This window comes from Apus apus, chromosome 6, assembly GCF_020740795.1.
Source record: "Apus apus isolate bApuApu2 chromosome 6, bApuApu2.pri.cur, whole genome shotgun sequence".
NCBI lineage: Eukaryota > Metazoa > Chordata > Aves > Apodiformes > Apodidae > Apus > Apus apus.
In genome coordinates, this window is record NC_067287.1 from 9279278 (window position 1) to 9302191 (window position 22914).

The window sequence follows — 22914 nt, forward strand, 5'->3', positions numbered from 1 at the left end:
ACAGGGCATTATAAAAATTAAACCGCGTTCGGCTGCAAGTAGAGATCTCTGAGGAAGATGAAGGAAGAAGGAAAGCCACGCGGGAGCATTGTCTCCATCCTTTGGAGGGCAGCGGAACATGCAGGCAGTCCATCCTGAGCGCTGCCCTGACAAGAGTGATCAAAACAATAACAAAAGCAAAAAAATGCCAGACTGGCTCATGCCACGTACGGGTGTAACCACAATACGTGTAATTGGAGTTGCAGAAAACTGTTATGCAGCCCCAGAGGCTAATATGTTCACCAGACTATTATAGGCTTTCTGCTTTTTGTCTGCCTTCTCCTCACAGAAAACTGTACGGCTCTAATTTGACTGTCACAGAAAGGAAGACTGAAACAAACGAACAAAAAACAAGGACAAGAGGAAGGGCTGAAACAGAAGAGTGTCAGGAAGGAATGTACATGACCTTCAGGGGCAGCAACCAGCAAAGGTTGTAAGATAATACTGAAAAGAAACATCTCCTGAGTCATGATGTGGTCATAAAAGTCCTTTTCAAATATGTTAAAGGATAAATAAAAAGCCAAGAGCAGTATAAACTCGGGGCTTAAGTAGTAACTGAGTATCAGACAAGGTATGATCAGACCTTCCCTGGAAAACTTCACTGTTTCTTTGGCTTTTTAAAGCACACTGAAGGAGAGGACGGAGACTAATTCATTCCTATGGCCTTTAAAACTCATACAGCTGGCACCCAGAATCACAAAGCTGGCTTGAATTTATATACTTACAGAAATGTAACAGGTTCTTTTAATTTGCTTTATGTGCAACCACAAGGACTGGAAACATTTCTCTCCTTTACACTGAAGGCTGGAATTTTCCTTCACCTGGTATATGGTTAGGAAATGAAAAGGAAAGGCATGAAAATAAAAAAATGTATCTCTGATGTCATTACACCCCATCTTTGATTACTTGAACCTCAATAAAATACTCCACAAAGGCATTTCTTCCCAGTACCTGACTGTGATGCAAATTCACCCAGTTATCCAGACAGACCTGTTGTTCCCTATGACATTCAGATAATCTATCTTCTAAATACCCATTAGGTTTAAAAGAAGTCCAAAGAGGAGCACAGTCTAAAAACCTCCCTTCCCTCAGATCTCTAGATTTTGTACTTGCAAAACTCTAGCAGGTTCAGCTTTAGTCTTTGTTTTCCCCTTCCTGCTCTGTTCTGATCTGTAAAGGTAACCAAGCTCTGACTCTTGGTGCAGCTGCTTTGAACAATCCTGTCTTGATTTTTCAGTTTCATTAATCTCGATCCCATGAAACTGAGCTAAAGAGCTTCCTCCATTTTTGTAACCAGATGATTCATTTCACTGTTTATCCTGACTTCTGACAACATCAGACTTGGTCACCACTGAAAATGTAGCAATAGGTTTCACTGTATCTTTTAGCATTTGTTTTTTCTTCTCACAAGAATTAAAACATGATATGGACTATAACAGCACCAGCAGGGGACCCACTCTTGGCTGGGCAGGCACAGTTAGATAAATAAGCAGATGGATTTAGGTAATTTTCCCAGGTTCCCTATGATGAGCAGCCCTAAAAGACAGATTAATTTCCATAAATTCTGTGTGATAGATAAAATAAAGGTATAATAACTCCCTCTGTAATGGTCCTTTGTACAGGGTCCTTTTGTTAGAATACAACATTCTTTCATGTGTACCATAAAACAAAGTGTCATTATCAGATCTTGGAGTAAATGGAGATGATCCCAGTGATTTCGATAATGCCATGATTGCTTCTTCTGAGTTTGTATTCCTGATTTCAGGAGAGGCTGAAGCCACCTGTAGGGGAGTTAACCCAAGCTTTCTGAAGTCAGTATCATATTTTGCATTTTTTTCTGTGGCTCACACCTTGGATAAGCTCTGTTTTCAACCCGTTTTGTTGCCTGGCAGCTCCAGCACAGAGATCACTTCCATCCTGATCCATAATGAAAAGATTTCTTCCATGAAGATTTTCATCTAGATTTCTGCAGTTAGCAAGACTGGCAGGCACAGCAGCAGTACCTTCCTCTGCGTGCATTTACCATTCTTTTTCATTTGTTGTCTTGGCTGTATCCCACCTCCTTACTGCTACGCAGTCCCCTTTCATCTGCTGCTTGAGATGTAGCAGGCATGAGGAAGCCTTCAGTAGGCAGCTGCAGATTCCCTGTGATCATCAGTGAGGCTCTGTACTCTGTGAAATGAAAAAGTCACAGACCTGTTACAGTAGCCATTGCGTTGGAGGCTGTGGAAGATGATGACATCCCATCAAACAGCCTGATACGTTTTGCAAGGTACAGTGCCCTGTCAGCAACCACACGTAACTTTAAATTGTGATGTTTTAAACATGATCACTATCACATCCACTGATGACATCTAGAAGGTACAGTCTAGCCAAGATCCTAGTCAGTCCCTCCTCTGAATGACTCCTTTTCTCAGCATTTCACAGTTGAAAACATACAGGGAGACAGGAAGACATCTTCTTGAAAATGATGTGTCATTTTTAATATTGCTTTATTAAGACTAGCAATTTTAACTCAAACCTTTTTCATCTCGCTTACCAAGCTGTTAGTTCATCCCAACCAAATCCAAGGCAAACACAGATAAAACAGATAGGTATAATGGATGAGAAAATGGAAGAAGCTTCTGTTTATGGTTACCTTGTGATGTAGTTAGCAAAGAGCAACACAATAGTTCCTAGTCTAAGCAGGAGAAAGAGAAAAGACTTTATGGCCTGTGGCATTTGTAGAGGACAAGACAGGCCAGTGGTGAAAATTCTGATCTTCTGGTAAGAAAAAAAAAATAGCTTTCTCACAGTCTACATGACAGAAATGGATAAAATTGGTGGCTGGTCCTCTCTATGATTTAATCCATGAAAGTTCTCCCACAGCACTCTGTCTAGAGAATAAGATAATATTATAACTAAATATCTGATTAATACTAAAGCTTTTACCAGACTTCTGGTTTCTGGTGCCATGATCTTGGTCACATCACTCAAAGACTGTGAGCAGAATATCCATGTAACTTGTCATTTTGGATACTTTGATTTTTGAGAAACTTTATGGGAGGCTTGGTTTTCAGAGTGTGCTCACTGTGCCCTCTTTGAAATTCTGAGGAGTTTCTTGGTTTCTACACAGGTATATATTGCAAAATCCAGGCAAGGACAGGGCCAGTACACCCTGACACAGAGTAATTACTGTAAAGAAGTTTGTTCAGGACAGTGCTGTTACACATCTTGTCTCCTGACACTTGCTGAGCATCTGTAGCTGTTACAGTCAAGAGAAATTAATCCATGGGAGAATGAAGTGGGGTTTTCTGACTCACATAGCATCCATGGAACAACTAATTAAGACTGAGTGATCGAGCTTTTACCTAAGAAGGTAAAAAGAAAATGAGAACAGCTGCACTGTGTGTCATTGTATGGCACATCTTTCCCTTAAAATCATTGTAAGGCTGCACAGTGAAGTTCTCTTATAGAGTCAGATAATCCCAAGGAGTTAACAGACTTCTCACAGGTACACCTCACTCCCAAGAGGAAGACAATCTAAGGAGGAGCAGTTTCTTTGGCTTTTCTTTTTCCCTATCAATTTTTGTGAAAGAGAATTGAAAAGGTAGAGAAGTAGGAAGAGGAACAAAAGAAAATATCAGTGATGCAGTGGCAGAAAAGAGAGAAAGGTAGAGATACAAGGTGAGCACTTGAAGTGTAACCTTCAGCATAGCTGAGCAAAAAGGAAATAGGCTGAAGAGTGAGCAGAAAGGCACGTGAAGGGCTGAACAAAGACATTCCCAATTATCTGATTCCCATTTTATTCAAGTAAGGAGGACTTCATGTTTTCTGTGAATTGCAAGCATTGTTTGCATCAACAATTATTTCACTTGACTTTAAAATAATCTAGCCTTTTTTGATTAAAAAATCTGGATGAAAAATTTTCACATTTATAAGTCTTAGAATCATAGAATGGTTTAGGTTGGAAGGGACCTTAAAGATCATCCTCCATCTTTTTCTTATACTAACACCTCATTATGACACTAATATCACACCTTTAAGATATCCAGGACCACTTACAAGCTGCTTTACAATGGAGCTTTCCTGCAGAAGAAATCAGCTGTATGTCTGGGTAGACATGAAGTTTAACTTGATTAATTTATACATGTATCCATTCTGAGCTGAAAAAGTCCCACAGAGGAATGTTTTCTAGGAATTTTAGCCTGACAGCAACTTAACCCAACATGAAAAGCACACATTGCTACCATTCAGTCTCCATCTTCTGGCTACTTCTAAGCAGTGGATTCTGGCATAATCCAAAACTGCCCGGAGAACAACTTATCTTTTAAAGGATCAAATATTGCTTACACTAAGACAAACACTTTGACAAATGGTGGAAGAGCACTATCTGGTGACACCAGACACATCACTATATTCTGCTGCCTGCATTTTGGAAAGCTGTTCTCAATGTGTTTTAATAGGTTTTAATTTATTATTCAATTCTGCATAATGGGCAGAACAATGAACTTCCTGAAAAGATATATCTGAGCTGACAGTGACCCTATCTCCTCTGTCCCTTAAATCACTGAGAAGTTCTTGTAATTTTAATCAAATATTTTCTGAATTGTTCTGAGCCATTTTTTAGGAGGCTTTGGAGCATATTTTATGGGCACCATGAAATGCAGTCCCAAGTTTTATTGCTCTGGACATTTCAAGGTTTTCCCATGTGTGATCCAAGTATTTTCTCACAGTGTTCAAGAAACTTGGCTTAGCTGTCCTTTCAAAAATTTTATTTTCCACAGAAGCAGTTATTAAGGAAAAAGAATTACCTTCTGCCATTCTAGCTGTTCAAAGGTAAGGAAAAAGGATGGATCTTAACTTGACTATCATTTGCAAATCATAGCTAATTTCAGCCCAAATTGAACCTGAATATACTAACAAATACATGTTTTTTTCTGAATAGGTTATTTTTCACAAGGGTGATGGCACCTATTTCATTGAAGTTCAAGGGCAAATTAATGTGAGTTTAGTTAGGAATTAATAAAAGCAGTAATTATAGTAAACTTTGAAAAAAAACTTGCATGTTAGTTTGCAAATAACTAGTTTTCTAAGGCTGTGGCTTGTGCAGACTAACTCTCACACTTCAAAAGCTGTGCAAAACCCATAAACCTCAGGGAACTTTGCCAAAAATTAGATAAAGGTCAAGAATGTGGGAACCATGGAAGTTTGTAACTGTTATGCAGGACTCAAGTACATCAATCATTTAAAGCATGGCCATATCATTACCAAGTTATTTTTTAATTTACCATATGTACCTGGCCCATATAATATTGATTTAATCTTTTATTTAGTAAGATAATAAAGCAGATCTCCAAAGTGTAAAGATACCACTCAGAATGTCACCAAGCATAAAACTCTGCAGCATGTCTGAATAACTCTGTGTACGGCATATGATGATTATCCTGGAAGCAAAGTGCTTGGCCCTGCTTCCTCCCACCATCTCACAGGATGAAGGATGACAAATCTTCAGCCTGGGATGCCATCAAAGTGTTAAGCTTGTGTCAACGTTGAACACACTGTGGCAGGAACACCCAACTAGGAAGTCTACTGTTTTGTGCAGTGAGTAATGCTGAGGAAGGTTGCACTAGTTGAATTGGAGAAAAATCACTCATACTAAACAGTAAATTAGAAAACAGGTCCATTATTGCCCAAAAGAATGAGGGAGGAAAAAGTTACGTCTCCAAAAGTTTTAGTTCATACAAAACTTCTAAGGCTTCTTAGAGGGCAAGAAGTCAAGAATAGAAAGCAAGAGAGGCCCAAGTCTAGAAGAACCAGGGTCTAGCTCAGTTGTTAAAAAGCCACCTGGTAGTGTTACATTCACAGTAAAGGTTTATCAAATTCAACTCTCTCTGCAGCTCAGAAGGAGCTGTCTGGTGCAGAGGCAATAAGCAGCCCTCATTCATCCATGGTAGCTTTCTGTCCTGTCTGATGGCAAGACCACATGTGCACTGTGGCCAGAAAGGTGTGTCTTGTTTACAACTGAGAATCAACTTAAGCTTTTAGAATCAGATATGTGCAATTCAGTCTTGCCAAAGATCTAATGGCACATGCCAGAAAAGGAAGATTCCTCTTTGACAGATTTAGGTGTTCCAGACAAGATTATTTCCTTTTCTGTGTGTCACAGAGTGATACTATTGCCATTGTCCTGTGCATCTAATGTCAGTTGTGTGGCTGCTGTTTGGAAGCAGCCATGGACACATGCTCTATCTTTATCCTGCTTAGCTGCAGCCATTCAGATATCATCAGCTACCAGTGCTACCTGTTTTTTTTATTCCTTCACAAATGCTACCACAAAGGAATCAACTGACCTGAGCTTGGATCTCTCTGAAGCTGCTTTGTTGCTAATTAAGGGATGGGTCACTTAAAAAAAGAAAAATTCTCTTGGGTTTGGCATCATCAGTGTTACTAAACCATGAACATTAAAAATTCAGTCTCCATAAAGAATGTAATCAACTTAAATCAAGTTATTTAATGTATCAAAGTCATATATCAAGATGAAGGTTTTTCTACCCTTGGAAAGTTTTTTGATGGTTTTTTTTCCCAGCAACCACAATATGAAGAAAACTTTTCTTGTTTGTTTCTTAATTAAAACAGATTCTTTCACCTAATCTCTGGATTCCAGGAGTAGGGGTGCAAACAAACACCAAATATTGCAACACCCATCATAAAAACAGGGAGAACTGGCACTGCCTTATTACACAGCTTCACATCCTTTATGCAAGGCCACTTAGGACAATTTATCTCTAAGATGGTTAGCATTTTTATTATCAGTCAACTCAAAAGCAGCAGTTTGGCTGACTCCAGTGACTGTTGAATTTTTTATAGTTCAAGCCTAATGCTTTTTGTTGTAGAATCCTCCCAGCAATTGCTTCACTGTCTCTAGCAGTTCATATTCTTGTGAGTTTTAAAGGCTGGAAGTAGTATGTTTGAAGTTATGATGCCTCCCCAAGGCAGGCCTTCTTATCAGTGACTATGCCTTCTAGAAACTGAAGATGGAAGAGGACACCTTCCATGACTTTTGAAACTAGGAAAAAAGTTCCTGCAGATACCCAGGCACCTGGGCTATGCCATAGGCTGTCCAGTCTGGTTTGTCATGGCTATTAAAATCAGACCTTATTCCCAAAGCAAACATTAAAAGCTCCAGCTCCTTCCCATTGCTGCTGCCCTCTTTCTTGGGATCTGAACTACTTTTGCTTAATATAAGAAGCTGATGTGCAACTACCTCTTCTCCCCTAAACCTGCCTGTGTGCAGGGAGTATAACCTCTTCCAGCTTACACTCTCTTGGCCCTGCTCTTGGAACTTGCTGGTGCTCCTTGAGCACTGTACCCCTGGCTGTGATGACCTGTGACTTCAGAGACATGTTGCTTCTCTTACTTAGACTTGGTAAACTAAAATGCCATCCATTCCCTGCAGATGGATCCAGATAAGATTTCTTCCTTGCACTTTGGGAAGCCTAGGGCTGGTGGGAAGCTGAGCAGTGAGCACTGAGCAATGCCAGAAATTGGCAGGTGTTGTAATTCATGTTGAGCAAAAACTACCAAATGCAGTGACTCCTTCTAGGGAGAAATGCAGATGCCCCTTTAATTCAGGGACTGTAACTTCCACAGAGAGAATAATTAACCTTTTACATCGACTGTTGTTCTGCTGAGCTTAGATACTCTCTGTCTTCATCTCTTTTGGCTCGACTCTCCCAGCTCCCTTTTTACTGCAGATTTAAAGAAAAATCTGACAATGCTTTTTCTTTTTTGTCAGTCTCTACTTCCCCAGCTGGCTGCTTTGTAGTCAGTCCTTCTGCTGTACATCTCCCTTTGTATAGCAGAATGTATCCTGTAATTTTCTGACTTAGAAAGTAGGATGAAATGAGCTGCATATGCTGTATCAGAACATCACATCAGGAGTTGCCTGCCTTTATTTCTGGAGGTACATAGGAAGTGAGGCAGCATGCTTCACAGTTGCTCTCAGAAAACAGGGCTGTGCTGACCTGTAAGAGAGAGAAGAACCAAGTCTGCTTTCAGAAGGACAAAGTGAACTGAGGGTTCCAAAGTGAGATGGCAAGCAGTGGCTCTCCTGCCAAAGAGTCAGTCAGAAGCACCAGTGATTACCCATGAACTTGCCAGCAAAGGCAGAATTTTGAATGAAATGCCACTTCTGAAGAGATTCTGGTGTACAGAAATTCTGCCTGCATATATGGTGGATGCTTGTGTTAAAGAGGGGATGTTCAAACAGGAGAAAACAAAGGAAAGGAAAAATGAATGGTAAAAGGTTTGGAATCAGAACATTTATTTTAAACACTTTATGGAGAAATTAAACACAAAGAAAAAAACCCTTTGACCTCATTCAGCTCTAGACCAAATTCTTTCTAAAGCATTTAACTTAAATCTTTCATTTTAAGAGCATTTTGTTTCATACAGAGGTTTTTCAAGAGATCTGAACATGAGTTTGACTGTTGCTGTATTCTGTCCACCAGAACACACTCTGGTGCTAACAGGTAACCCAATGCTGGATAATACCTTTTCATGCAAACCTGATTGCTCCGAGGGATGTTGTTCTACTTGGAAACCAGTATGGTGGTGTTCCATTCTGATGGGTTTTTTTCACTGCATTCTATGTTAAGTTCATTCCATTTATAAGACAAAATAAGATTTTTCTAACTGCCAGGTCTGTACTTAACAGAGTATCTGAAAACCAATCTATATTTTTTTCTGCCACATAGTTAATAACTTAGCCTTGATAACAACAGATATTCTGAGATCAGGCCTGAACTGCAATTTTTATTGCTACAGCATAAGGGGAGATAGACTGCATCTTGCTTTTTCTACAGGTATATTTATTATCAAGCCTTTTAGTAATTAAAAAAAACATCAGAAAAGCAAGGAGACTGTTGGTGTTCCCATAGGTAAAGAGTTAATCCTAAAGTAGCAACCTGCTTCTGACAACAGCCTATCCCTGACACTGCAGAGTAAAAGTATACTATTTGTAATAAATATATCTAACTGTGTAATACCAACAGTTACCTTTCAAGGCCATCAGGCTAACTACCTAAACAGTATTTAGGTTAATCTTCAAGTATCACTTTAGCTTGCACTGTGGTTTTACTGACAACCCCAGCCAAAGCCCACTGAGGTCAAAGTAAAGTTTTCTTGCTTTCTATTGCATCAGGCCAAAGAGTTAAGTCATTGAGTCAAAGCTGGATAAGCATGCAAAGGAAGTAACAGAAAATGCTATGCATTTATGGGCTTCCCATCTCTAACTGTACCCAGAATATTTGCCACTTTTAACATCTCCATAATCAAAGTCTCTTTTTTAATGTCACAGTCTTTATACGTAGCCCTGCTGTGTTTGGGTTTTTTCGGTTGGTTGTTTTGTTGTTGTTTTCTGGGTGTGACCCCTTCCCCATACTGTGTGTACTTTTTTTTTTGGTAAATGCAGTGAAAACACCAACATTGAGTAATTACACTGGAAGAAACTACCTGACACACTGAATTACAAGAGTTGATGATCCACCTGGTCCAGTCCTCTCTGCCTAATAAACTGCTGGGGCTGCCATTGCACAGAATGAGAGATGGTGCAATTACTCATTACTTTTCAAGCTGCTCTTCTAGGTACCTTTAAGTTAGGTCCAAAAGATGGGATATTCCAGGATCTCGCTGAAGGAACATAGAGCAACAGTGCTGGCAAAAGGAACACGAGGAAGGCTTTATCTCACTTGATTTATTAGGAACACAGCATCTTCTGATCTAAGAACTCCTGGCAATGGTAGTGGTAGCATGACGTTCCGTGGGACTCAAACCTTATGGACAAATAGTTCCCTCCTGTCCTTTACGGCACATGAAAATGTGTAAGATTTAGAAGTTCTTATGGGAACACCTGTGCACACCGGAGAGGTGTCCCGGGCCTGCGGTACAGGTTCCCTCCCTCAACAGCAGATGGCAGTGATGTTAAAGAAATGGGTGGAAATAAATGGAGAAAATGTGTTCTGCCTGCTGGATGGGGTTGGTGCAGGGAGCTCACAGAGCTCCGTGCATATTCAGACAGTGCAAGGGTCATTTCCAGTGTAGAGATCACCCGTGGCACATCCAGGTGGCAGAAAATATTAATTCCTCGATAGCTGTTTGTGATCCAAGTAATATTTATATTGTTTGTGATGTTTTTTGGTCATAGAAACAGTGGAACCGATAGAAACCATGATCATGTCTTTCTTACATCTGTATTTAAAACATATGCATAGCTGAAGAGATGAGGATGAAGCTCAGTTGCAAGTGAGTAAACTTTTATTCTTTATTGCATATCTTGTGCCACATCTGAGAGAATGAAGATATATCACCGTGGGTTGCCTTAAAACTTTTATAATGCAAATTTTTATTTTTACCTCAAAAAAGTTGAAAGGGTTAATGATATCTCAGTTTAAAGCCACAAGAGCAAAGAGACTGAGAGTAAACTTTTACAGCCCTGACTCACACTTTAAATTAATCTCACTTCTGCTAGAAAGATGGGAGATAGGGATGTTTGCTTTCCAATCTCCAGCAAGCAAATGAGGGAGATGTCAGTATAGATACTTGATTGCAACTTTTAAGTTCCCTGCCTTGATTGAAAGGGGATGAAAAGGTATTAGGGATGTCTACTTAATGTCATTAATATCTTCCTTTCAGAGCAGTACCATGAAAGAAACATGCATGTAGGGTTTGTGATTCCCCATCAGATGCTTGACTATCAAGTATAGTATCTATTTACTTATTTACTGCTCAGTGCTTGAGGGACCTGCAGAAACCCAGCACGACTCCCCCTCCACCACATACCAAGGTCATTACTCGATCCTGTATGATTATGCAAAGCATCCAAATAGTGCCTTGCAAACAGCACTCTGGGCTGGTATTTCCATTTCAAAACCTGTTCAAGACATCAGCAAGCTCTGGTGGAAGTCCTCAGCTATGAGCAGTGCTGATCTGAATGCCAAGCACGTGACAGCAGAAAGAAAGGAACCTTTCTTGGCCCTCTTTTTTGGACCATTAATGGTCTGCAACACAGACTTGGACTTGGCAGCCCTGTTCCCAAGAGAGGTATCAAACCACTGGGACTACTGCTCTCAAGAGTTTGATTGCCTTTTTCATAGCATGCATAACTACATATTTTCTTTTCAAGCTCATATTTACATATACAATGGTCTGAATATGCTTTTAATCTTCCAGTTTTATTTGAACTTTTGGTTAAAAAATGTGCCTGACACCCCAGTAGACACATTTATAACAAGCAAGGGTACGAGTTTCAACTCCTTGTGAAGAAGCAGCCTTTCTTAATCTGTCAATCAGCCCATGCACAAAATGCACAGAGCATCAATTCCTTTTTAGGTTATTTGCTGTGACTTATGTATCTGCCAATAAATCTAAAATACAGGTCAAATAATATGTAGCTCAAGTAAATGCATAAATGTAGCAGAAAAGCTTCACTAACTACTCGAAATTGCCAGAGCTGAGGTCATTTCCTTATTGTGAAAAATACTGAAGTCCATAAATTATTTTTATCACCTCTGGGGCAATGCAAACAGTTTCCCACAGATGCTGAAAGTATGATATGTTTTTTATTTAATATCAGAACACCACTTTTATGCAGCTCTTAAAATATGAGGTCCAAGATTCTGCTTGTGCTTTAAGGCCCCAATTCAGCAACATGTTAAAACAGATGCTTCAGGTCCTGACATTAAACACGTGCCAAAGTGCTTTGTTGCACAGTCACAGATTGCTGAATTTAAGCCTAACGGCTAAATCTTTTTCCCATGAAAATCAGAATTCACCTTTCATTTTCCTTCAAGACAAACAAGGTGTTTATTCAAAGATCATATAAATAAACATGTAAAGACATTTGGAAAGACTTGTCTTTTAGACATCACTGGGTAAGCAGTAGCTCTGGAGGTAAACCTCGGACAAAAACTGAGGCAGTATTTTTTGCACCAGTTGAACTAGTGTTTATTGCAGATTTAGTTAGAATTGTTTCCACGAAGAAAAGAAAAATACCTTGAACATGTTAAAAACATAAGCACGAATGAGGAACATCCTACAGAGAACTTTGGAGAAAACACCACTGAATTAACTTACAGTACATTTGTTAAACATGAGCAGCTCTAATAATGACATTTCATTTAACAATGCCCTTTGTCTTTTCAGTTCATCAGTTACCTATTTCAGTAATGAACTGCAGTCATACCATTCTGATTTTCTCCTAATGTAAAGGCTGAGATCACTTCACTTGCAGTGGAGCGTGATGCTATTATTCTGTTTGTGGCTTAGGAAAAAAAAGCTATAGAATATATCACAATTGTAATTGGCTAACAAATATTAAAGTCTGTGATCAGTAAGGATACCAATAATTTTGTTTAGTTTTTAATGGGAACAAGTAAAACAGTTCCAAATAAAAGAAAGAAATGGTTTAAAATGCTCAGCATATCTGTTTCATGAGCAGAGCAGTAAGTATTCAGCTGGGGGGAAAAAAAAAATGACCCACTCATTAAACATGATTTTAATTTATCAACAGTCCATGCATATAACTTAACAGCAATGTTTTCATTTGGGATGAATAACGTCAGTCACAAAAGTAAAATGGAGTTGCCTGTTTCAGGAGGATTTTTGAAAGAACTAGAGGAAGTCAGATCAAGTGGGTAATATTCCACTTTCCACTATGTAAACACAAGGCTGATAAAAAATATGATAGGTCTACTGGATATGATCCGTAAGTCTCACCAGGGGTAATGGAGCCTACTTTCACTCATTTGCCTACCTCTTTCTGGGGTTTCTTCAATTGCAAAAAGCTTTTTCCTTGCTTTTCTAGCTGCAAGAGACACATTTTAACCAGGCTGCTGTTTTCACGTTTCTATTCACTGTGATCCATTAAAAATATTTTCAGAGCTCACCAAAAGCATTTAATTAGTAGCGACTGGTAGTCAGCACTTGATAATCTTTTTCCAACTGAACCAAATCTGCACAATTTACAATAGATCTTTGGAAAACCGATTTTTACCGTGTGCTGCATCTATAGATCTCTCTCAATTACCCACAGTAAATTTAGGCATTGTACAAGAGCAAATTTTACAGTCCATGAAGAGATGAAGTGAAATCTAGATGAAATTCATTGTGACAGATTCTCAGTTAGTGCCCTGATGTGTCTGTATTACAGAAGATAGACATTCTATTAGCATGGAAGCTCCCATAATGGACTGTGAATCATTTCAGGTAATAGAGATGCCAACTGGAATGACTGAAAAGCACTATTGAATTCCATTAGAGCTCTTTGTTTTTAAATCAGTCATTTCTTTGTGAATATCCAACTATATACTTCTTGACCCTAGCTGAGAGTAATAATTGTGAACTAATATTACATAACATTAATCTGAGTTACTGTTCAATTAATGTTTCTGTTCGAGGGTTATTTTTATGCTGCAAATGTGAAGGAGACTGTGGCTTGTATTACAAATATGTATTTGGACTTCAGCTAGTGCAGAATGCAATTTTCAGTTATATTTCTGTCTCCACTGTATTCAGTCTCATCTCATTAGCTGTAAAAAGACTCAGGTATTGGCTTTTCTTTTCCTGAACTCATCCTACCAGAATAAAATAACTATAATAAAAAAATCTATAAAGATAAACATTTTTATAAGGGATGCCACAAATAGTTTTCTTTCATTTAGCTGCTTGGTTAATTATCAGCAAAATAACTAACACCACGTTCTCTTACCCAAACAGCCCCACCTTATCTATCAATCATTTATGATTTATCAGACTTGATAATTACTTGGATAATTAACACAGAATTTAGGTTTACTCAGTGTGCTGAAACCTCAGAAATGCCTGCATAATTGCCATTTTTGTAGTAGATGACATTATGAATAATTCTCTTTCACATAAATGTGAAGGCTGGACTGCAGGCAACATACATTTCCTCACTCATTGCCATTAATGCAGATATCATGTCCTACAAGTGCTGTGGCATTGTCACATGTTAACTACATGCATAGAGTTAAACTAATTAAAATACACACTTATAAAAATAAGGGGGAAAGCTTTCCCTTTGTTTGTAAGTACTGCCTGCTTCTTTCATGAGGAAGTACAGAAGGCAGACTGAAGGAAAATTAGTCTACTCAGTACAGTGGCAACCAGGACTGAATCTCTGTAATATTCGCACATAAATCCTTTGGGAAGACTTTAAAAAGAGTAGGCTCTACATCTTCTGTCTATGATCATCTATTTTCACATCAGAATGAGCAACATTATCCTTATATGCTGGAGTATCTCTGTCTACAGCTTGAAAATGAGACTCTCCTTAATGTTGTAATGACAGGTGTAAGATTAACTTTGTTAGGTGTCTAGCCACTCATGCAAACTAAATTAAATTAATGGAACAAATTTCTCTCATAATTAAGATAAAAATTCATGTCAGCTGTAACCTTGCTGTACACTAATTATATACAAATGATTTATCATCTGCTTCGCCCAGAATATTAATCCTCAACTCATTGATAACTGCAGCCAGTGTTAAGAGATGAGATTTGATTAACTATGACAGATTGGGCAACCACACCACCAAGTGCCTGAACAACCAGTGAAACCAATAATATTCAAATAGCACTTCTTATTTAAAAATGCATCCCCATGGAAACAGATGCATGCTTAATGAGGGTTATGGAGATTATTCCAATAATGACTGATATTGGAACAGTGGGCAGGACTAATCAATAATAATTAAGGCCTTAGCCTGGTTAAGATATGGTTCTATAAAGCAGGTTATGTACACATTAGTGAGATACTAGTTCGGGCCATGTTACATATAACGTCTTCATGCAGTCCTGTTACTATTTATTTTTCCCACTGCAGAAGGCATTGCATAGTTTACAGATGTTAAAAAAACAGTAATCTAGTTTTGGCTCCCTCCAGCTCTAATAAAAAGAAGAAACAACTGATGCCACCAACAGTACTTTGAAAGTCCAAATGGAAACTCCTGTGATAATTATGCTTTGGGAAATTTCTTTGTGAAGACACTGTTCTACAAAAGAGGTTTTTTCTGCAAAAAAAACCCTCCAACCAACACAAACAAAACCCAGCACCTCTTGAAGCATCATCTGTTACACTGGACACACTTTTATTTCTTGGAATATGACATTATATTTTTACTTTAAACGAAAATTATTAAAACCAACTTGTCAAACCTTTAAGAAATAGCAATTAGTTTTTTGGTTGGCTTTTTTTTTTTTTAATAGCTGATATGTATATTGGGGAAGACTGTTAGTTAGTAATGTCTCCTTTAATGAATTAAAAAATACATAAAATTCCAGACAGGTTGAAGACTTACAGGTTTTGGCTTGGGGTTTTTTAGTATTAATTCTGTCTCCCCAGGACAGCTTTTTTATACTAATTGCCCATTGAGACTCTAGAGTCTTTGTCAGAATGAAGAAAAAACCCAGTCTTGTACCTAGGCATTAATAAGGCACAACCAGCAAGCTGGATGAACTGAGCAATATTGCTGTGAACAAATTATTTTCCTGAAATTTGGTGTGTCTGAAGCTGAGTTATGTGTGTGGAGAAAACCTAACAGCTAGTAAAAAAAGGAAGGCAATTATGAAGTCATTGTGAACCTGCTGTTCACACTGGTGAGCTGGGACAGCCCACGGGCAGTGCTCCCTGGCTTTGGGCGTAGGGATGTACAGCCTGGTCTGCAGTGAATGTACCCACGGCCAAGGGAGCTGGAGAGAGGTTCCCAGAGCTCCCTCTCAGCTGGGCAGTTGTGGCTCAAGCTTTCCTATTGTCCAGCACGGTGCCATTCTGACAGAAAGGAACAAAATCCAAGAACTTGGCTCCTATCTTGTGGCTGCTCAGGGACTGGATTTTAAGAGAGCTGACCCTTCTCAGTCTGCTAACTCTTAGTAAGAGGACACCTGTTCCTTTGGAACTGGAACGGCTTATTTCACATAGGATACACCTGGATCATGTTTTAATTGCCAAGTTTGAGCCTTTTCTTGAGTTGCAGGTTCCTTAACATCCACTCAGCACCTGGCTGAACACATTGTGCTCCTGTACAGGTAGCTCCAAAGCTTGGCTCAGATGACAATTTGAGCTCCTACTACCGATGATACAGAGCCAGCTGCAGCCCACCACTGAGACAGGCTGGACACACCAGATGGGGAGGGGCAGGTTTGTCCATGCTTTGTTCTGACATTTCAGGCTGGTATCGAGCAGACAACCCAGGCTGCCCTCTAGAAATACTCAGGCCTTGCACACAGCCTGAGCTCCAGCTTCCCAGAGGAAAAGAAGAACTAAACTACCCGAGCCAAACTACCCCAGCATGTGTGGACAGCAGATCCAGGGCTGCATTTTCCCTGCCAGTACAGACTCTCAAAAAATATTTGAACCACCAGCCTAGGAAGTAAATATTCAACTTCATTATAATGGTCCTTTTCAGCCTCCAGTCCCAAGAGGGACATTCTTTTTTTTTAACATTTGCTTTCAGTTCTTCAAAGGAAATTGAAGTCCCACTTAAATGAAAAAGAAAATATGAACTTTATGGGAAATAAAAATGCAAACATATCTTTCTCTACATTTCTAGCTATTTCAGGGCTAATTGCCTTTGAATTTCTGAATGCAGATAATGAGAAGAATCATATCTATATGGGATTGAAAAGAATATATGCAGAGCAAGTCAAGTACTTGATATCCAGTTTAACTTGAAGTTGGATAGCAACTTTAGATAAGCAAAAAGGCCATAAGTTTTTTTCATCATCTTATTCTTAGGGGATACATATCTGCTATGAATCTAATCAACTACAGTACATCACTGACCCTCTCCACCAGTGCTAAGGAAGGAACATTTAGGTGGCAGAACAGAGATGGAGCATCAGCACTGCAGGTCTAACGTGGCAACCTGACAATGCCCTACACATTTCTATCAGGATTCAGTGGGCTGAAAGTTTTTGTGTTAACTGCTTTTCAGGTCTGTGGAATAACTATACAGGAGGAAACATCAGTAAAAGTCATTATAAGGAAAGCATAAAAGAAGTTCCTCATGTAAAATGACTTTTCTGAGCAATTTTATAGGTGGTATGACATGCAAACCTTCACCTACCAATGCCAATAACATCTAGTAAGTGGGTGAGTTGAACTAAGTCCACACCAACCTGGTGCACCAGTGAACTGTACCAAAGGAAGCATGCAGCAGGGCAACCTCAACAGCCTGGGATGTACTGCAGTTTTCAGAAGAATCCTTTCCAGCAAAGCAAGCAGCAGTTCCTGTCCATACCATGGTTCTGTTCAAGACTTTGGCCTTACTGCAAGTAGGGTTATGTAGCTGCTCTGGGGGCTGGAGTAGGTTGTAGCTACTATTGCTCCTTTTTTTTTTTTTTTTTTTTTTTTTCTTTCTCTCCTTTCTTCAAATGAAGAAATCCAGGCATGAAAATAACTACCTGTCTTCCTACAGCATATAGGAGTTAATGGACCAGTTTCAGGGGAAATGCCAGTGTGGCACTCTTTCCTTAGGAAAAAAAGTGAACTAAAGAGAAAGTAGTACTATTTAAAGAGAAGGCATGCAGTCATTTAGCACCTCTTCTCTAGCAGAAGTTCAGCATGGACATTTGGCAGTGATAGTGTCTAAATCCAGCCTTCTAGGAATGGCTAAATGGGTCTATATTGATTAGTGCTACTTTGGCTAACTGCTTAAGGTAGGAATTATGAGCACATTGGTTGCCTTCATTGCTACCAGTTAGAGCTACAGCTGATAGACCTAAATTTGCTCATACTGACACACAAAAGAAAACACACCACCTTCAATAGAATTCCTCCTGTTTAACAGGCTCAAGGAGAAGCAGATGTCAAAAATGGATAGTGTTCTTGTCCTAAATCTCTTTTGCACAATGAATTAGTCTTACCTCAAGCATTTTCTGCCCCCTCCGCTCTGAGCAAGAAGTGGGATGAAGCACTGTCATCTGACTTCCCCAGCAGTAACACTTCATGCCATGGAGCAGGCTCTGCAAACAAAATGCAATTATTTCAGAGGGGAGTGCCGTGAGCCCTAGTTTTGCTGCTTCCACTTATTACTGAGGAGCATCAAACTACCCAGCCATTTTCCTGCAGCCATCTTTAAAGAAGGCAATGATCTCAATGTGCAACTAAACTAATGAGGGCTCCGTGTGACAGAGTCGTAGATACATTTTCTCACTGGCCTAATGAGCAAAGTGACAGACACTGAAACAGTTCATACTTGAGTAATTTTCTAGACATCAGCAACCACAGTGTTCATGGTAGGAGAAGCCAGAGAAGGGACAGAGATATATAATAAATACACACTGGCTCCATTGGCCAGAATAAGTTATCACTAGGAGAGAGGTCTTGGGGCAAACTCCCTTAGGAAATTCAAACAAAAAGAGTCAATTTAAAGCATCTCCAGCAGTGCATTCAATTAAAATTAAATGTTAAAAGTAGGATCAGCTGCTGGGCTGTTAAGCCACCTGCCCAAAGAAAGAAAAAAAATTAGAGATGTAACAAACCTTTACTTCTGGTGCCTGCAAGCTGCTCACAAATGACTGAATGCTACTGGATCCTCACAACCCTCCATCCAGCCCAAAGTCCAGTTCACCTTCTTTGCCTCCCACCCCAAAAAGAAGGATACCTGCAGCAGATAGCTCATTATCCATACTGACAGCAAGTGTTTGCATGAAAAAATGCTGCCTTCTTACCTTTTTAACATACTGGCAACTTCTGCCAGTGAAATCATTATTTCTCAAGGGAACGTTACTATGAGTCCTTTCTGTGAAGAAACTGTTCCTAATAACCAATCTAAACCTCCCCTGGCACAACTTGAGGCAACTTCCTCTTGTTCTGTCACTTGTTACTTGGGAGAAGAAACAAACCCCCACTTGGCTAAACCCTCCTCTCAGGTAGTTGTAGAGAGGTGTAAGGTCTCCCCTCAGTGTCCTTCTCTCCAGGCTAAACAACCCCAGTTCCCTCAGCTGCTCCTCACAAGACTTGTGCTCCAGACCCTTCACCAGTTTTGTTGCCCTTCTTTGGATGTGCTCCAGCACCTCAATGTCCTTCTTGTAGTAAGGGGTCAGAAAATGAATGCTCTTGTTGTTCCCCACTTGGATCCTTCAGCTATGGCCGTGTGCAGAAACTGACGTGTGGGAAGAGGTACAAACCCTGTTAGCTTTCTAGCTGTACTGGAATCACTTCATGAAGAGCTATGGACATGCTTTAGAGCTGCAGTGATTAGATATGGCAGAGTTCATGCTGCCATTGCAGATCTGGTGCTGCTCTACAGGCAGGAGTGAATCTCCTCTACTCCTTCAGCACAGCTTTACAGAGCTCCTTTGACCTGCTCTGTGGGAGCAGGGTGATGCCCCAAATACCTAAACTCACCCCCTGCTGCACCAGTCACAGCTTCAGTGTGTTTTTGCAATGGGACAAGTACATGGTCTAGAAGGTGTGTCCAAGTACCTCCCAATGATCACAGCAGCAACAAATGAGTCTTTGTGCAAGAGCAGCCAATCACCCCTGGAGAGAGTACACATGGCAGGCTCCTCTGCTGAGGGCAGAGCAGATCTCTGGCAGAGCTTTTGCCTGGTGTTAATTAGCTAATTCTCACAATCACTCCATAAGTAACTTCTGTACCAGCTTTGCCTGCTGGTGGCAAAGTGAAACACTTGGAGAAGTCTCCAGAGGCACAGAAGTAGTTACCCAAGAACCAAACTCCAACTTCTGGGCTCTAGTCCTCAGCTCTGGCTGCTCCACCAATATAGTATCCAGGCTCACTAAGAGCTTGAATGAACTGTTGTTTTCTCTGGTGTTTCTCCTTGTTTGTGTGAAAGCATTCCCTTTGGCTTGTGACAGAGGTGACTGGGCTCTGAGTCTCTTACCATGTCTGATACTGATTCCCTGCATGACCTAAGGCAAAGCAAAGCATTTGAACTCATTGCACCACATGCGCTGTGTCAGAGGAACCCAAAACTGTTCCAAAGAGGTTGTTGTGTCAGCACAGCCTAGCGCAGGGCAGCGCTGTTCAGGGCTGTGCTCATTTGTTCCTGGCTGCCTCCAGACCTGCATCCCTCAGTCTGGGCTTTGTGCTCCCCTGAGCTCCTGGCCAGAGCCAGGCATCCCTTGACCACATCACACACGTGAAACAGCCACACACAACCTGTGCATTCTCTGTTTTCTTCTTATTAGAAGCACAAAAGCCTGCAGCCTGTCTCAATCCAAACAGCCTGAGGTGCATCTTCCTTTGAGTCACCTGACGGGGGCTGCAGACTCTGCTGCTGTAGCACAATTTACAGCTCGGGGCAAGTCAGTAAGTCCTGGGATTTTCTAAAAGGTGAAAAGGAATCAGGTGCTTATATCTCCCTGACTTGCACTGGGGCTCAGCATTCAATTAATTCAGGCCATTTTCTGTCTAGAAAAAGAAACTGGCTTTTATGGGCACAGCACAAACATTAAAATACTTTGAAGAACTCTCCATGTGGAACTGTTCATGTTCAATAAAAACAGCAGTGTTTACCAGTATAATCAATCATTCATTTCTTGAAATCATAAATCATTCACTAGCTGAATTATTTGGGTGTCAGGGAATAAACTGTTAAATCTATATTTAGCATCTAGCTCAAAGTCCTGCCTGATTTTCAGAAGTACTGCACTCTCTTCAGCTGGCAGAACTTGCCCAAGGATAGAAGGGCTTAAATCTGAATTTACATGCTTACATCTAGAAACTCCACCCAAAACTTGTGGATAATTCACAAAGGAAACTGAAACTGAATTAAAAAACTGTTCAGAGACTTTTAAAAAATTGTACAGTGGAAAGCATTCCAGCTGGAAGTACATTGTAATTCATTTTTCATAAATGTCTACCTTCTTGTAAAATTCTGTCTTGCTCATCATAGATATCCTGGAATGTGACAGCTCTGGCCATGACAGCTGTGTCCTGCATCACCCAACAGAGGGCATGGAGAGAAGACCCAGCTGTGTGGGGGAAACCAGGCAGTTGTGCCTGGCAGATGAGGCACTGGGATGGGAGACAGCCTGGGGTGCACTGCTGTCCTGGAAAGATGCACAGCCCTTGTGTTGGGAGGTGGGAGATGTCAGCACACTGTGTGTCCTCACCATCAACATACTCGATTTAGAGAAGCCCATATAACCAGGTGATTTGAACACCCTGAACCTTTCTGAATGTCTGCACAAAAGCTTGCCCCAGTCTAGATAGGGTGCAGCACTTTCAGATGGGCCTTGGTGAAACTGTTTCACTCCCTCCCTAAAGATGGACACGCAGGATCTGCCAAAAAAATGTTCAGCCAACCAGGAAGTGTCAAGAAGATTTTATACAGCAAAAAAGATTTGAAGAAACTCAGTGGTTAAGTTAATGTTCATTCTACATTGTAGTTCACCTTAACTGATCCTGTGTGTGAGCCAAAATCCCCAAGACAAGAAATGTGAGCAAAAGATATAAAACCATGAAATTGTGGGACAAATAGCTTCTCCTCCTCTTGTAAAATGAAAGAGCAGCTATTTGTGAAAAGAATCCATGTGCCAAATCTGTAAATACGCTCTACCTCTTTTTATGTTGCTGCTATAATTAATGTAAGAACCTGTAAAATTCCTATCTGATACTTACACTTGTTATAGCAATGTATTTAATTCCAGAGCTACTTCTTTTAGCAGATTCTTTTACTTCATTCAAATTACTAATCATTTAGATCCTCTCTGAAAGTCTTTCCTCCCTCGCTCCCCATGCATGCTTAACCTAATTAACTATAAATGAGAAAAAATGCTATTCACATAAAAAGAAAATGTTAACCTATAAATTATCCAGTGCTCCCTCCTGAGGTTGGCAACGCCTCTTGCAGAAAAGCTCAAATGTTGGTGCAGTTTTCTTGGCTTCTTATCCAGTTTCTGCCACCCAAAATCATGTCATACAACACATTACTCTGCCATTTTGTACATCTGGCAATATTTGCTGACACTAACTCCTCTCCCGTGTTTTCAAGATTACACGAAGGAGGATTTCCAGAACGATTAATTGGAGAGAGAAAATCATTCCTTTACATTTCAAGGAACATTTGCAAAAGACTAATGGCCATTTGTGGAAATATGGCCTCTTTATACCCATTAATGTCTTCCAGTGCTCCCTGTGGGTCACACAATTTGTGTTTCTTTGCTGCCATCATCCCAAGTCCTCTTGGTTTTCATCATGAGTTGAAAATCTTCTTCTCCATCCCAGGAAAATCAAAAGCCCACTCAGGCTAAGGCCTGAAGCAGACACTAATGCTGTCATCTCTGCTCCCTGCCAAAGGGCTGTAGCCACATCCCTCAATACCTCCTGTACTCAGGATTCAAGCACCACAAGGAAGCTGATGTTGTTTCAGATGATGTCCAAGTTGCTGGTGCCAAGCATGTATGGTCGTGTCACCTTCCAGTGGAGATGGCTGCTGCCAGCAACAAGCTCTCTTTCCAGGGAAGTGGAAGAGTTATGGCAGTCAGCCAACACCAGGGATGGGTATGTCTTCACATCTGTGGTTTGTTACACCTCCCGTTGCTATCCATGTAACTTTTCCCAGGTATTTTAATTGGAGTATTTTAAGTGCAAAATATCAACACTATTTTTTTTGCCCTTGATACCAAAAGAGACATACCCAAGCATAGAAGAGAATGAAGAGAGAAAAAGGAGAAATTAGGACAACACTGATAAAAACTGGGAGGGATCCTACATGAAAGCACAGTAAGTTAAAAGAAGAGACAAACTGCTTACCTGCCCATTCCCAGTTCTATGACATTTTTCCCATTTTGATGGTGCCTGGTCACCAGCTGAGAAGAGATGGGCTCTCCAACTGTGCAGACAGA

At 40.2% G+C, this 22914-nt stretch overlaps 1 long non-coding RNA gene across 1 annotated transcript; it reads right to left on the bottom strand.

Annotated features, from left to right (window-relative positions):
- Nucleotides 1-648: 648 nt before the first annotated feature.
- Nucleotides 649-22914, bottom strand: LOC127386672 (uncharacterized). Its single transcript, XR_007889952.1, has 3 exons — nucleotides 22823-22914; nucleotides 17964-18062; nucleotides 649-2211 (listed from the first exon to the last, which is right to left on the bottom strand). It is a non-coding gene; the product is annotated as an uncharacterized LOC127386672 (long non-coding RNA).